The following is a 13,405-nucleotide window of genomic DNA, read 5'->3' on the forward strand; positions in this document are numbered from 1 at the left end:
TGACCAGTTTTCCCAGCATGTGGTATCAGTTATTATGTCTCTTTTTTATTTCTTAATTTGTTTCTTTCAGTTCTCTCTCTTTTCTCCTTGGTAAGCTTTGCCAGAAGTTTGTCAATTTTGTTTATCCTTTCAAAGAACCAGCTGTTGGTTTTTTTAATCTCTATTTTATTTCCTCTCTGATCTTATTATTATTTGCTTCTTTCTGCTGACTTTAGGTTTTGTTCTTCTTTTCCTAAATCTCTTATGTGGTAACTTAGGTGGATTATTTGAGATTTTTCTTCTTTTTTGAGAAAGGCCTGTGTCACTATGAACTTCCCTCTAAGAACTACTTATGCTGCATCCCATAGATTTTGTATGGTTGTGTTTTCATTGTCATTTGTCTCAAGGTATATTTTAGTTACCATTTTGTTTTCATTGTTGACTCGATTTTTTTTTTTTTTTAGTACCATGTTGTTTAGTCTTCATTCATTTCTTTTTCTGTGGTTAGTTTTTAGTTTCATTGTGGTCAGAAAAGATGTTTGAAATAATTTCTGTACTCATAAATTTTTTGAGGCTTGTTTCAGGCCCTTCTATGTGGTTAGTCCTAGAGAATGTTCTGTGTGCACTTGAAAAGAACGTGTATTCTATTTTTTGAATGTAATGTCCTAAAAATGTCAATTAGGTCTACTTGTTCTATTGTATCATTTAGGATCTCTGTTGCCTTATTGATTATCTGTCTGGAAGATCTGTCCATCGACGTGAGCCTCCTGTTATTACTATATTCCTGTCAATTTCTCACTTTATGTTTTAGTATGGTTTTATGTATTTGGGTGCTCCTATATTAGGTGCATATATGTTGATGAGTACAAAATTATCTTCTTTATCTTTTTATCATTTTATAATGTCCTTTATCTTTCTTTATAGTCTTTGTTTTAGGGTCTATTTTGTCTCATGAATATTGCAATCCCTACTTTGTTGTCATTTTCTTTTTTACAAATTATCTTTTTCCACCCCTTCAGTTTCAGTCTATGTGTGTCCTTTGCCCTAAAATGGACCTCTTGTAGGCAACATATTGCAGACTCTTGTTTTTCTCTTATTTCCAGTCTGCCACTCTAAATGTCTTTTGATTGGAACATTTAGTCCACTGACATTTAAGGTAATTATTGATAGATATGTATTTATTTCCATTTTAAACCTTATTTTCCCATTGATTTTATATTTCTTCTTTGTCCCTTTCTGTTTTTGTTTATCCTTTTGTAGTTTGATCTTCTCTTGTATTATATTTATGTTCTCTTCTTTTTGGTTTTTGTGAATCTATTGGGTGTTTTTGATATGTGATTAACCTGTTTTTAAATGTGTTAACCACTTCCTATATCTACTTGCCTTAGATTGGTAGTCACATAGGCTCAAACACATTCTTGGGGGGTGGGGAAATCTACATTTTCTGACTTTCTGCCCCCACATTTTATGATTTTGAGGTCTCTTTTACATCTTCATGTTCATCCTTTTGCTGTTCATTGTGGTTATCATCACTTTCACAGAAAATGTATTAATCTGGTTTAAGTGATTTATTTTCCATTTGTGATTTTTTCTTTTCTATTATAGATTCTTCTTTTCTATTTAGAGAATATCTTTCAATGTTTCCTTTAGGATAGGTTTAGTATTGCTGTACTCTTTTAGTTTTTGCTTGTTTGAGAAACTCGTTATCTTTCCTTATATTCTAAATGATAATCTTGCTGGGTAGAGTATCCTAGGTTGCAGATTTTTCCCCTTTAGAACTTTGAATGTACTTTGCCACTCCTTTCTGGCCTGCAATGCTTCTGTAGAAAAATCATCTGTTAGCCTTATTGGGGATTCTCTTGTAATTAACTTTGTTTTTCTTTTGCTGTCTTTAGAATCCTCTCTTTAACTTTGTCCCTTTTTATTATGTCTTGGTGTAAGTCTGTTTATCTTGTTGTGGACCCTTTGTGCTTTCTGTACCTGGATATCTGTTTCCTTCTCTAGGACTGGGAAGTTTTCAACGATAATTTTTCAAATACATTTTTGACCCCCTTTTCTCTTTCTTTCCCTTCTGGAATCCCTATCGTGCATAGATTGGCATGCTTTATGTTATCCCATAGTCTCTTATATAGATTTTTTTGTTTTTTTTTTTCATTTGGCTTTCTGTCTGCTGTTCTGATCGGGTGATTTCCATTATTCTATTTTCCAGGTCACTTACTTATTTTTATGCATTATTCATTGTGCTATTCATTGCCTTTATGCAGCTTTCATCTCTGCACGTGAGTTTCCCTTATTCTTTTTTGATCACAATATGTGGCTTGTGGGATCTCAGTTCCCCAACCAGGAATTGAACCAGGCCCCAGCAAACCCTAACCACTGGACCACCAGGGGATTCCCTGCTGTTGATTTATGTAATTTTTCTTGGTTCCTCTTTATAGTTACTAGTTCCTTGTTACAGTACTCTGCATTTTTGTTGATAGCCTTTCTTAATTCCTTCATACTTTCATTATCTCTTTTTTGAAATCAGTGTCTATTAGACTGAAGAGGTCTGCTTGATTGTTTGTCCTTTCAGGGGAATGCTCTTAGTTTTCTACCTGGATTCCTTTGCTTCTTCATTTTGCTTATATTTCTCTTACTCTGTGAGTTTAGGAGAAACAATTATCTACTGTGGTCTGGGAGGGCTATTTCTATGTGGAGACATCCCTGTGTAACTTGTGTGGGTTTAATATATTTGGTGCGAGGGTTGAATTTTAGTATGGGTGCCTGTTGTCTATTTTCGTAGTGTGTGTGTGTTGTTATCCCCTTGATAGAGGGTATGCAGATGTGGTGTCTGGTGCTTTGTTTTGGGGTTCTTGGCAGCAGTGGTGGCTCAGGTGTGCCTCCAGAGAATGTGATGGGAGCAGCGGCTATTCTTGACCACTCCTGGAATCTGTGAAGGTGGATGGTAGCAGCTTGCAACCATGACTGGTGTCTGGGCAGGTGGCAACGGTGGTTCCTGACCACTCCTGGAGTGGTGATAGCTCATGACTGCTCCTAGAGCCTGGGCAGGCACTGTCTTGTCGTCTGTGAGCTCATGCACAGGAAAAAAGGCTACAATTCAGGTCCCTCCCCTCCCACTGCACACTTTCCAGACCGTGGCAACTGGCTTTTAAGGTGGCCCAGGCTTCCTCTGGGATTCCAGCCCCATCCCCAGCCCAGGCTGTTTCCACACAGCCTACCCCAATCCTCTCCCTGGTTCTGATCTCCGAAGCCCAAGTGCCAGCACCCAGCTCCCACCCTCCCCAGTAGATGCATGTCTCAAACTGGGGAACACAGGGCAGAGGCCCTGATCATCTGTGCAGTTCTCCCTCTGCTCCAGCTGCTGCACACTGGCTGCAGCACTCTCCTCCAAGGCTCTAAAGCTCCCTTTCTCTCCCTGTAGCTCTCCCACCAGGGAGGGATCTTCCCATGGTGCAAGAAACGTTCGTCTCTCACAGCTTCCTTCCAGCAGCACAGGGATTGTCCTGATTACTTTCTGGGTAGAGTATTCTTGGTTGTAGGTTTTTCCCTCTCATCATTTTAAATATGTTATGCCATTCCCTTCTGACCTGCAGAGTTTCTGCTAAAAAGTCAGCTGATAGCCTTATGGGAGTTCCCATATACATAATGTGTTGCTTTTCCATTGCTGCTCTTAATATTCTCTCTTCATCGTCAATGTTTTGCCATTTTAATATAAGGTGTGTTGGTGTGTTTCCTTTGGGTTGATTCTGTTGGGGATTCTTTGCACTTCCTGGACCTGGATGTCTGTTTCCTTTCCCAAGTTAGGAAGGTTCTCAGTCCGTATGCCTTCAATGCTGTTTTCAGCCTTATTTTCTCTTTCTTCTCCTTCTGGGACCCCCTGTAATGCAAATATTAGTGTGTTTTCCCAGAGGTCTTCATTCTTTTTTCTTTTTTATGTTAAGCATCAGTGCTTTTTGCTACTATCTTCTGGCTCATTGATCCAGGCCTCTGTATCACTTGGTCTGTTGTGGTTCTTCTAGTGTATATTTCATTTTAGTTATTGCATTCTTCATGCTATTTTGGTTATTTTTTATATTTTCTGTGTGTTAAAAACTCCTAAATTCTTGTTCTGTGCATCGATTCTTCCAAGTTCTTTGATCATCTTTATGATCACTACGTTGAACTCTTTCTCAGGTAGATTGTCTGTGTCTACTTAGTTCTTCTTCTGGGGTTTTATCTTGTTTCTTAATTTGCAACATGTTCTTATGTTGCCTCATTTTGTCTAAGTTGCTTTTTTTAATTTTTATGTAGCAGATGGGTTGTTTACATTTCCCAACCTTGAAGAAGATGCTTTTCATAGGCATCCTATGTGTCCCAGGATACTTCCCCTTTCACCACCAGAGTTATATGCTCTAGGGGTTCCCCCATGAGGGATGCATGGGTCTTTCTGTTGTGGTGCACTGACTATGTGAATAGTCTAGTGAGCTTGGTAGACCCCTGGTTTCTTTGGCTGCCAGTTCGTGCATTGTGCAGAGGCTGCTAGCCACTCATTGGTGGGACTGGTTCATGAGGCAGTTGCCTGCAGAACCCCCAGGGGTCTATACTTGTGCTGGGGTCCTGATGGGTGGAGTCAGGATTCAGGAGACCTCAGGGGCCATTGCTCATCCACTAGTGAATAGAGCTGCGCCGTGGTTTCAGGGTCGAAGGGTCCCAGAGCAGGTGTCAGATCACTGGTGGGTGGGGCCAGTTCCTGACACAATTGACTGCAGGGCCTGGGGTGTCTTGAATCTTGTATTGGCCTGTTAATGGGAAGGTCCTGGGCCCAACTGGCCCAGGGCAGGATCTGGACAGCTAGTGAGTGGGCCAGGTCTGGAGATGGCAGGACTGTAGTTTTCTTGTGACTCGTGTCTGCCTCCTGGTGGGTGGAGCTGGATGAGAGGCTAGAGCAGGCTCACTGGTGAGCGGGGCTGGTGCCTTGGGGATTCTGGGGCTGGTTCCAGACTGCTCTGGGTAGAGCTGGGTCCCAGGGTCTCTGGCTGGAGGGCCCTGATGGTCTTGGTTCTACTGCTTATGTACTGGTGCATGGAGCTGGATTCCGGGCCCTCTGCTGGGCAGGGCTGTGTCCAGAGATAGCTGTGGATCTAAGGGTGTTAGAGCAGCCTCTCTGTTGGTAGGTGGGGCTGTGTCCATGCCCAGTTAGTTGCTTGGCCTGAGCTGTGCCGGCACTAGTCCCTGCAGACCACTCAGTGCCTGTAGCCCCATGTGCGGCTGGGGCCTGGGGCTGATAAGCTAAAGGGAGGATTCCAGAATGACACTTGCCAGCATCAGTGTCCATGGGGTACAAGAGCCCCCCAAAATGGCTGTTGCCAGTGTTGGTGTTCCCAGGGCGAGCTATAATTGCCTTCTGCCACTCTGGGAGACTCTCTAGGAATAGCAGGTAGGTTTGACCCAGGCACCTATCAGGTTACTGCTTCTGCCTTGGGTTCTAGAGCACGTGAGATTTTGTATGTGCCCTTTAAAAGTGAGGTCTCTATTTCTCCCAGCCCTATGGGACTCTCAAAAATAAGCCCCACTGGCCAACTGGGCAACTTCACTTTCACTTTTCACTTTCATGCATTGGAGAAGGAAATGGCAACCCACTCCAGTATTCTTGCCTGGAGAATCCCAGGGATGGCGGAGCCTGGTGGGCCGCTGTCTATGGGGTTGCACAGAGTCGGACACGACTGAAGTGACTTAGCAACAGCAGCAGGCCTTCAAAGCCAGATGTTCTGGGGGCTCATCTTCCTGTGTAGGACTCCCAGGTTGGGGAGCCTGACATGGGGTTTGGATCTCTCACCTCTTTGGGAGAACCATGCAGTCCTAATTATTCTCCTTTTGGTGGATCGCCCACAGGGGGATGTGGGACTTGACTATATGGCAACTCTGCCCCTCCTGCCTGCCTCTCTGTGCTTCCATTTTTATATCTCTAGTTGTAGAAATCCTCTGGTAGGTTCTAGTCATTTTCAACAATGGTTGTTCCACACATAGTTGTGATTTTGGTGTGCCTGTAAGAGGAGGTAAATTCAGGGTCTTTCCCATTCTGCCCTCTTGCAGTGTTTCCCTTGTTTAAATGTTAATTCTACATATATTTTAAACCCCACAAGATAGTATTGTTTTGTTCAGTCAATACACATTGATATTTAACCTTGTATTAAAATTTTCTGTTGCTCTAATTTTGTATGAGTTTAAAATCATTTTTCTTCTACCTAAAAAAAGCTATTCAGTACTTCTTTTAGTGCAGCTACACTGGCCACACGATCTTTCAGTTTTTATTTATCTGGAAATATATTTTGACTTTAAAGAAAATAAACTTCAGTGAAGTATTATTTCATAAGTAACATTCACAGATTTTAAGTATACAGGTAGACTTCTGACAAACCATATGTGTATATATAATCCCTGTGTTGGGACTATCCCCTGGAGAAGGGAACGGCAACCCACTCCAGTATTCTTGCCTAGAGAAATCCATGGACACAGGGGCCTGACGGGCTACAGCCCATGGGGTCACAAAGAGTTGGACATGACTAAGCGACTAACACTAATGATATTAATGGTATATGTGTATATATGTGTGCGTACATAATATACATACACACATGTTACATATGCATACACATGTGATGTGTGTGCCTGCTCAGTCATGTCTGACTCTTTGCAGTCCCATGGACTGTATCCTGCCAGGCTCTTCTGTCCATGGAATTTTCAAACCTTCCCACTGGAGTGGGTTGCCATTTTCTACTCCAACACATATGTGATGTATGCATATAAATATATATCTATGCATAGTGATACATACATTCATATATATGTGCTGTTGTTCATTTGCTAAGTCATGTCTGACTTTTTGCAACCCCATGGACTGCAGCACCACAGGCTCCCTTGTCCTTCACTATCGCCCAGAGTTTACTCAAACTCAAGTCCATCGAGTCAGTGTTGCCATCCAACCATCTCATCCTCTGTCATCCCCTTCTCCTCCTGCCTTCAATTTTTCCCAGTATCAGGGTCTTTTCCAATGAGTCATTTCTTCCCATCAGGTAGTCAAAGTATTAGAGTTTCAGCTTCAGCATCAGTCCTTCAAATGAACATTCAGGACTGATTTCCTTTAGGATTGACTGGTTTGATCTTGCAGTCCAAGGGACTCTCAAGAGTCTTCTCTTACACCACAGTTCAAAAGCATCAATTATTCGGTGCTCAGCCTTCTTTATGGTCCAACTCTCACATCCATATATGACTACTGAAAACACCATAGTTTTGACTATATGAACCTTTGTAGGCAAAGTGATGTCTTGGCTTTTTAATACTCTGTCTAGATTTGTCATAGCTTTTCTTCCAAAGAGCAAGCATCTTTTAATTTCGCCGCTGCAGTGACTATCCACAGTGATTTTGGACCCCAAGAAAATAAAATCTGTCACTGTTTCCATTATTTTTCCCAATCTATTTGCCATGAAGTGATGGAACCAGATGCCATGATCTTAGTTTTTTGAATGTTGAGTTTTAAGGCAGCTTTTTCACTCTCCTTTTTCACCTTCATCAAGAGGCTCTAGAGTTCCTCTTCACTTTCTGCCATTAGGGTGGTGTCATCTTTATATCTAAGGTTATTGATATTTCTCCTGGCAATCTTGATTGTAGCTTGAGCCTCATTCAGCCCAGCATTTTGCATGGTGTACTCTGCATATGCATTAAATAAGCAGGGTGACAATATACACCCTTGACGTACACCTTTCCCAATTTTGAACCAATTTGTTGTTTCATGTCCAGTTCTAACTTGCTTCTTTACCTGCATGCAGATTTCTCAGGAGGCAGATAAGGTGATCTGGTATTCCCATCTATCAAAGAATTTTCCACAGTTTGTTGTGACCCACACAGTCAAAGGCTTTAATGTAGTCAATGAAGCAGAAGTAGATTTTTTGGGGGGAATTCCTTTGCTTTTTCTATGATTCAGTGGATGTTGGCAATTTGATCTGTAGTTCCCCTGCCTTTATAAATCCAGCTTGTACATCTGGAAGTTCTCAGTTCTTGTACTGCATAAGCCTAGCTTGAAGGATTTTGAGCCTAATCTTACCAGCATGTGAAATGAATGTAATTGTGCTATAGTTTCTGCATAATTCTTTGGCATTGCCTTTCTTTGGGATTGGAATGAAAACCGACCTTTTCCAATCCTGTGGCCACTGCTGAGTTTTCCAAATTTGATGACATATTGAGTTGCAGCACTTTCACAGCATCATCTTTTAGGATTTGAAATAGCTCAACTGGAATGCCATCACCTCCACTAGCTTTGTTTGTAGTAATACTTCCTAAGGCCCACTGGACTTCACATTCCAGGATGTCTGGCTATAAGTGACTGACCACACCATCATGGGTATCTGGGACATTAAGACTTTTTTTTTTCTCAGTTCTTCTGTGTATTCTGACAAATAGAATGTATTCACTTCATGGCAAATAGGTGGGGAAACAATGGAAACCGTGGTTGACTTTATTTTTTTGGGCTCCAAAATCACTGCAGATGGTGATTTGCAGCCATGAAATTAAAAGATGCTTACTCCTTGGAAGGAAAGTTATGACCAACCTAGACAGCATATTAAAAAGCAGAGACATTACTTTGTCAACAAAGGTCCATCTAGTCAAGGCTATGGTTTTTCCAGTAGTCATGTATGGATGTGAGAGTCGGACGGTGAAGAAAGCTGAGCACCGAAGAATTGATGCTTTTGCACTGTGATGTTGGAAAAGACTGTTGAGAGTCCCTTGGACTTCAAGGAGATCCAACCAGTCCATCCTAAAGGAGATCAGTCCTGGTTGTTCATTGGAAGGACTGATGTTGAAGCTGAAACTACAATACTTTGGCCACTTGATGTGAAGAACCGACTCATTTGAAAAGACCCTGATACTGGGAAAGATTGAGGGCAGGAGGAGAAGGGGATGACAGAGGATGAGATGGCTGGATGGCATCACCAACTCAATGGACATGAGTTTGGGTAAACTCCGGGAGGTGTTGATGGACAGGGAGGCCTGGCTAGAGTCAGACACGACCAAGTGACTGAACTGAACTGTGTATTCTTGCCGCTTCTTAACATCTTCTCCTTCTGTTGTTGCCATTTCTGTCCTTTATTGTGCCCATCTTTGCATGAAATGTTCCCTTGGTATCTCCCATTTTCTTGAAGAGATTTCTAGTCTTTCCCATTCTATTGTTTTTGTCTATTTCTTTGCATTGTTCACTTAAGGCTTTCCTGTCTCTCCTTGCTGTTTTCTGGAACTCTGCATTCATTTGGGTATATCTTTCCTTTTCTCCTTTGCCTTTTGCTTCTCTTCTTTTCTCAGCTATTTGTACGGGCTCCTCAGACGACCACTTTTGCCTTCTTGCATTTCTTTTTCTTAGGGATGGTTTCAGTCACCACCTCCTGTACAGTGTTACAAACCTCTATCCATGTTTTTTCAGGCACTCTGTCTACCAGATGTAGTCTCTTGAATCTGTTTGTCACCTCCACTTTATAATCATAAGGAATTTGATTTAGGTCATACCTGAATGGTCTGATGGTTTGCCCAACTTTATTTAATTTCAGCTTGAATTTTGCAATAAGAAGCTGATGATCTGAGCCACAGTCAGCTCCTGGACTTGTTTTTGCTGAATGTATAGAGTTTCTCCATCTTCAGCTTCAAAGAATGTAATCAACCTGATTCCGGTGTTGACCATCTGGTGATGTCCATGTGTAGAGTCATCTCTTGTGTTGTCAGAAGAAGGTGTTTGCTATGACCAGTGTGTTCTCTTGGCACAACTCTGTTAGCCTTTGCCCTGTTCATTTTGTACTCCAAGGCCAAACTTGGCTGTTACTCCAGGTATCTCTTGACTTCCTACTTTTGCATTCCAGTCTCCTATGATGAAAGGACATCTTCTTTTGGTGTTAATTCTAAAAGGTCTTGTAGATCTTCATAGAACCATCCAACTTTAGCTTCTTGGCATCAGTGGTTGGGGCATAGACTTGGATTACTGTGATACCAAAAGGTTTGCCTTGGAAATGAACCGAGATCATTCTGTCATTTTTGAGATTGCATCCAAGTACTGCATTTAAGACTCTTCTGTTGACTATGAGAGCTACTCCATTTCTTCTAAGGGATTGTTGCCCACAGTAGTAGATATAATGGTCATCTGAATTAAATTCACCCGTTCTCATCCATTTTACTTCTCTAGCCCCCAGGTGGCACACTGACTGCCACCCGATGGCCAGTGATGGTTTTCACCCTCAACGAGGACTGGCAATGGGACAACCAGAGCACCAGGCATGCCCTCTAGCTCCGTGGAGCAGCTGAAGGGCATGTCCCTGCTGGTCAGGGCCCGACAGAACATGGTCTGCTGGAGAAGGGAATAGCAAACCACTTCAGTATTCTTGCCTTGAGAACCCCATGAACAGTATGAAAAGGCAAAAAGATTGACAACTATCGGTGAGATATACATGAATTTGTGGCACTGCAAAATAAAGAACACTTCTATCACCCCAGGAATTTCTCTTATTCCTCTTTGCATTTAATTTCTCGCTTACTCCTATTCCCCCTACCCAGGAAACCACTGCTCTGATTTCTAGTTCAGATTTCTAGAATGATATGAATGGAATCATACACTCCATACTCTTTTGAATCTTGTTTCTCTCAGTATAACACCTTTGATACTCATTCATGTCATATTAATGTTTCATTCATACTTATTTTTCAATAGTGCACTAGTACATGTAGCACCCCAATCTGCTCATCCACTCACCTGTAGTTGGCCTTTGTGGGAACAGCAAGCTATGCTATCAGAACTGGCAGTGGAAGCCCCTTGTGTTTAAAAAGAAAACCCACAAAACTGTCAGGCCCGCTGAACCTTTTCAGAAGGCTGAGATGTAGAATGAGAAGTTACTAAACTGAAACTTATCACAGGCTCTTGATATGTATTTCAAATGTGTTTCCAGAAGGTTTCCATCAATTTACATTCCTGGTATGAGAGTTCTTGCCTCACCATACTACCAAAACCATTTTTGTGGCTTATTTTCTGATCTTTTTAAGCATGAAAATTGAGTGTAATTGTTGAAAGGAATTCAGTCTAAACCACTAGGTCCTGTAGTTACTTTGTCTCTGAGTTTATAGGATTTATAGTGACCTTACTTCTTTAACCCCCATCTCACTGACTTTCTGAGAAACTCTAATCTGAAAAGCCGGTTCATAATCTTTTCTGGCATCAGTATTTCTGGTAACCAAATGTCCATCAATTGCATTTCTCTGGAGTGTTTCATGGTTTAGATTTGGTCTACCCTTGGATTCTATTTAACAGGGCAGATCGGCTTTCTTTGTTTCCTCTTTCACCATCCACACCTTGTTAAGTTCCTGCTGAGTTGACAGATCTTTGCAAATCTGATTAAATTTCAAACTAGTCTCCTTGCCAGCTGGCTCACGTGTAATTTGTTGCTTTGCTTAGGTGGCCATAAATCAGGTTTTCCTTAGTTTCTGCCTTAGGCAGTAAAACGTAGGTGATGACTATGGGCGATACTCTGGGGAAGGGCTGGGATGGCACGTCAGTGGTTTTGTGGGAATCACAGGCTTGGAAGAGTTAGAAGCCAGGAGTGAAATGAGACCCACAGTGAAGATGTATGAGGATTGGGAGCGGAGAAATGAAGGCCCTTGTGTAACACCCATTCCAAGCCCTGATAAGAATTGAGTTCAGTTCAGTTGCTCAGTCATGTCTGACTCTTTGCGACCCCATGGACTGCAGCACGCCAGGCCTCCCTGTCCATCGCCAGCTCCCAGAGTTTACTCAAACTCCTGTCCATTGAGTCGGTTGATGCCATCCAGCTATGTCATCCTCTGTCGTCCCCTTCTCCTGCCTTCAATCTTTCCCAGCATCATGGTGTGAAAAAACCCTGATTCACCAAGTGACAAGGCAGTTCCCTTTCCAGCTCGCTGATTTACCATGATCTCAAAGAGAAAATGCCATTCTTATGCTACTGTGTCTTTAACACCTCTCAAATGCTTCTAAGAGAAAACAGGGCTCAGACCAAGAGCCTTTCTGGGCAACATTATTAAGCTGGAATTCCATAGCACGGTTTTATCCTTTAGTGAATTTATTTTTGTGTTACTTTTTTATTTATTGCAAGTGAGTGTTTTGGTTATAATGGTAATATAAAATTTCCTATATGCGAGACAGAATAAGAGACACAGATGCATGGAACAATTTTATGGACTCTGAGGGAGAAGGTGAGGGTGGGACGTTCTGGGAGAATAGCATTGAAACATGTATATTATCATATGTGAAACAGAACACCATTCTATGTTCGATGCATGAGACAAGGGCTCAGGGCCGGGGCAATGGGATGACCCAGAGGGATGGGATGGGGAGGGAGGTGGGTGGGGGGCCCAGGAAGGGGAACACATGTAAACCCATGGCTGATTCATGTCAATGTATGGCAAAAACTATTACAATATTGTAAAGTAATTAGCCCCCAACTAAAATAAATAAATTTATAAAGAAAAAAAAATTTCCTTTAAAATTAGTCTGTTAGAGTTGTAAAATAAAGTCAATTTAAAGGAAAAAGTTAAGCACATAACTTTGCTTTTGAGACTCAATTATAGCCAAAAAATGTGACTGTTGTGCCTGAATGACTAAGACTTGAAAAACAGTGTCCTAAAGGAAGAAGGTAATGAAGAGTACTCTGAGAGCCTACAGTTCTATATTAAAAATTACTTTCTCCAATTTGATTCATTCATTCATTCATTTATTTGTTCACCATGCAGCACAAGAGTGTTTTCAAAGAAACATTTCTTTCTCTCTTTTTTTTTTTTTGACTTTGCAGATTCCGGAAAGAAATTGAAGTTGAAGATTTAAGGATAGAATGTTGTTTTACAGTATTCTCACTTACTTCAAAGAACACATGCCAGAAACTTAAAAGGTATTACTAACCACTAGTTTAAATATACTTTTAACATCATCAACTGGTATCCTTAAGGGAACTAATTTTCTAAAGCTTTGAATCCTTAAGTGAGTCATAGAATTGACAACAGTAGAAAAAGCTGAATTAGAGTCTAATCAATCAGCATACTTTTAGTGGAATAGTAGCTAATCACTCATTTTTATTCCTTCAAATTCCTTTTGATAAGAATCTCTTGCCTTTCTTGTTTAGCATGTTGTTTAGAATGTTAGAATGTACTGTGTTTTGCTCAGTCAGGTTATAAAAGGGAAGGGTATTGTGTGGGGTCCTGTTGAGAATCTCTGGAAGGCTTGCATTTCACAACTTGAAGGTAAAAGATGATAAAATGCAAAAATGTAAGAAAAAAAAAATGTGTCAAAGAGCAGGAGACTAGTTGTGGGGAAAAAATGTGAGAACCATGAGACCTGAATGTTAACATAGGTGGGTTTGTGAAACATACATGTTTGGAACTCTTATGA

General features: G+C 41.3%; 1 protein-coding gene across 4 annotated transcripts in view; it reads left to right on the plus strand.

The window, feature by feature from the left end:
• The window catches only part of NOD1 (nucleotide binding oligomerization domain containing 1), an 88,300-nt gene that overhangs the window by 33,497 nt on the left and 41,398 nt on the right, over positions 1-13,405 (plus strand). For all 4 annotated transcript variants that reach the window (XR_014066898.1, XR_014066899.1, XM_081534826.1 and 1 more), the window contains exon 2: positions 12,813-12,908. The gene's annotated coding sequence lies outside the window, so the exon portion shown is untranslated. The remainder of the gene's footprint in view (positions 1-12,812; positions 12,909-13,405) is intronic.

Source organism: Giraffa tippelskirchi, chromosome 10 (genome assembly GCF_054371585.1).
Source record: "Giraffa tippelskirchi isolate mGirTip1 chromosome 10, T2T-mGirTip1v1.2.pri, whole genome shotgun sequence".
NCBI classification, from domain to species: Eukaryota; Metazoa; Chordata; class Mammalia; order Artiodactyla; family Giraffidae; genus Giraffa; species Giraffa tippelskirchi.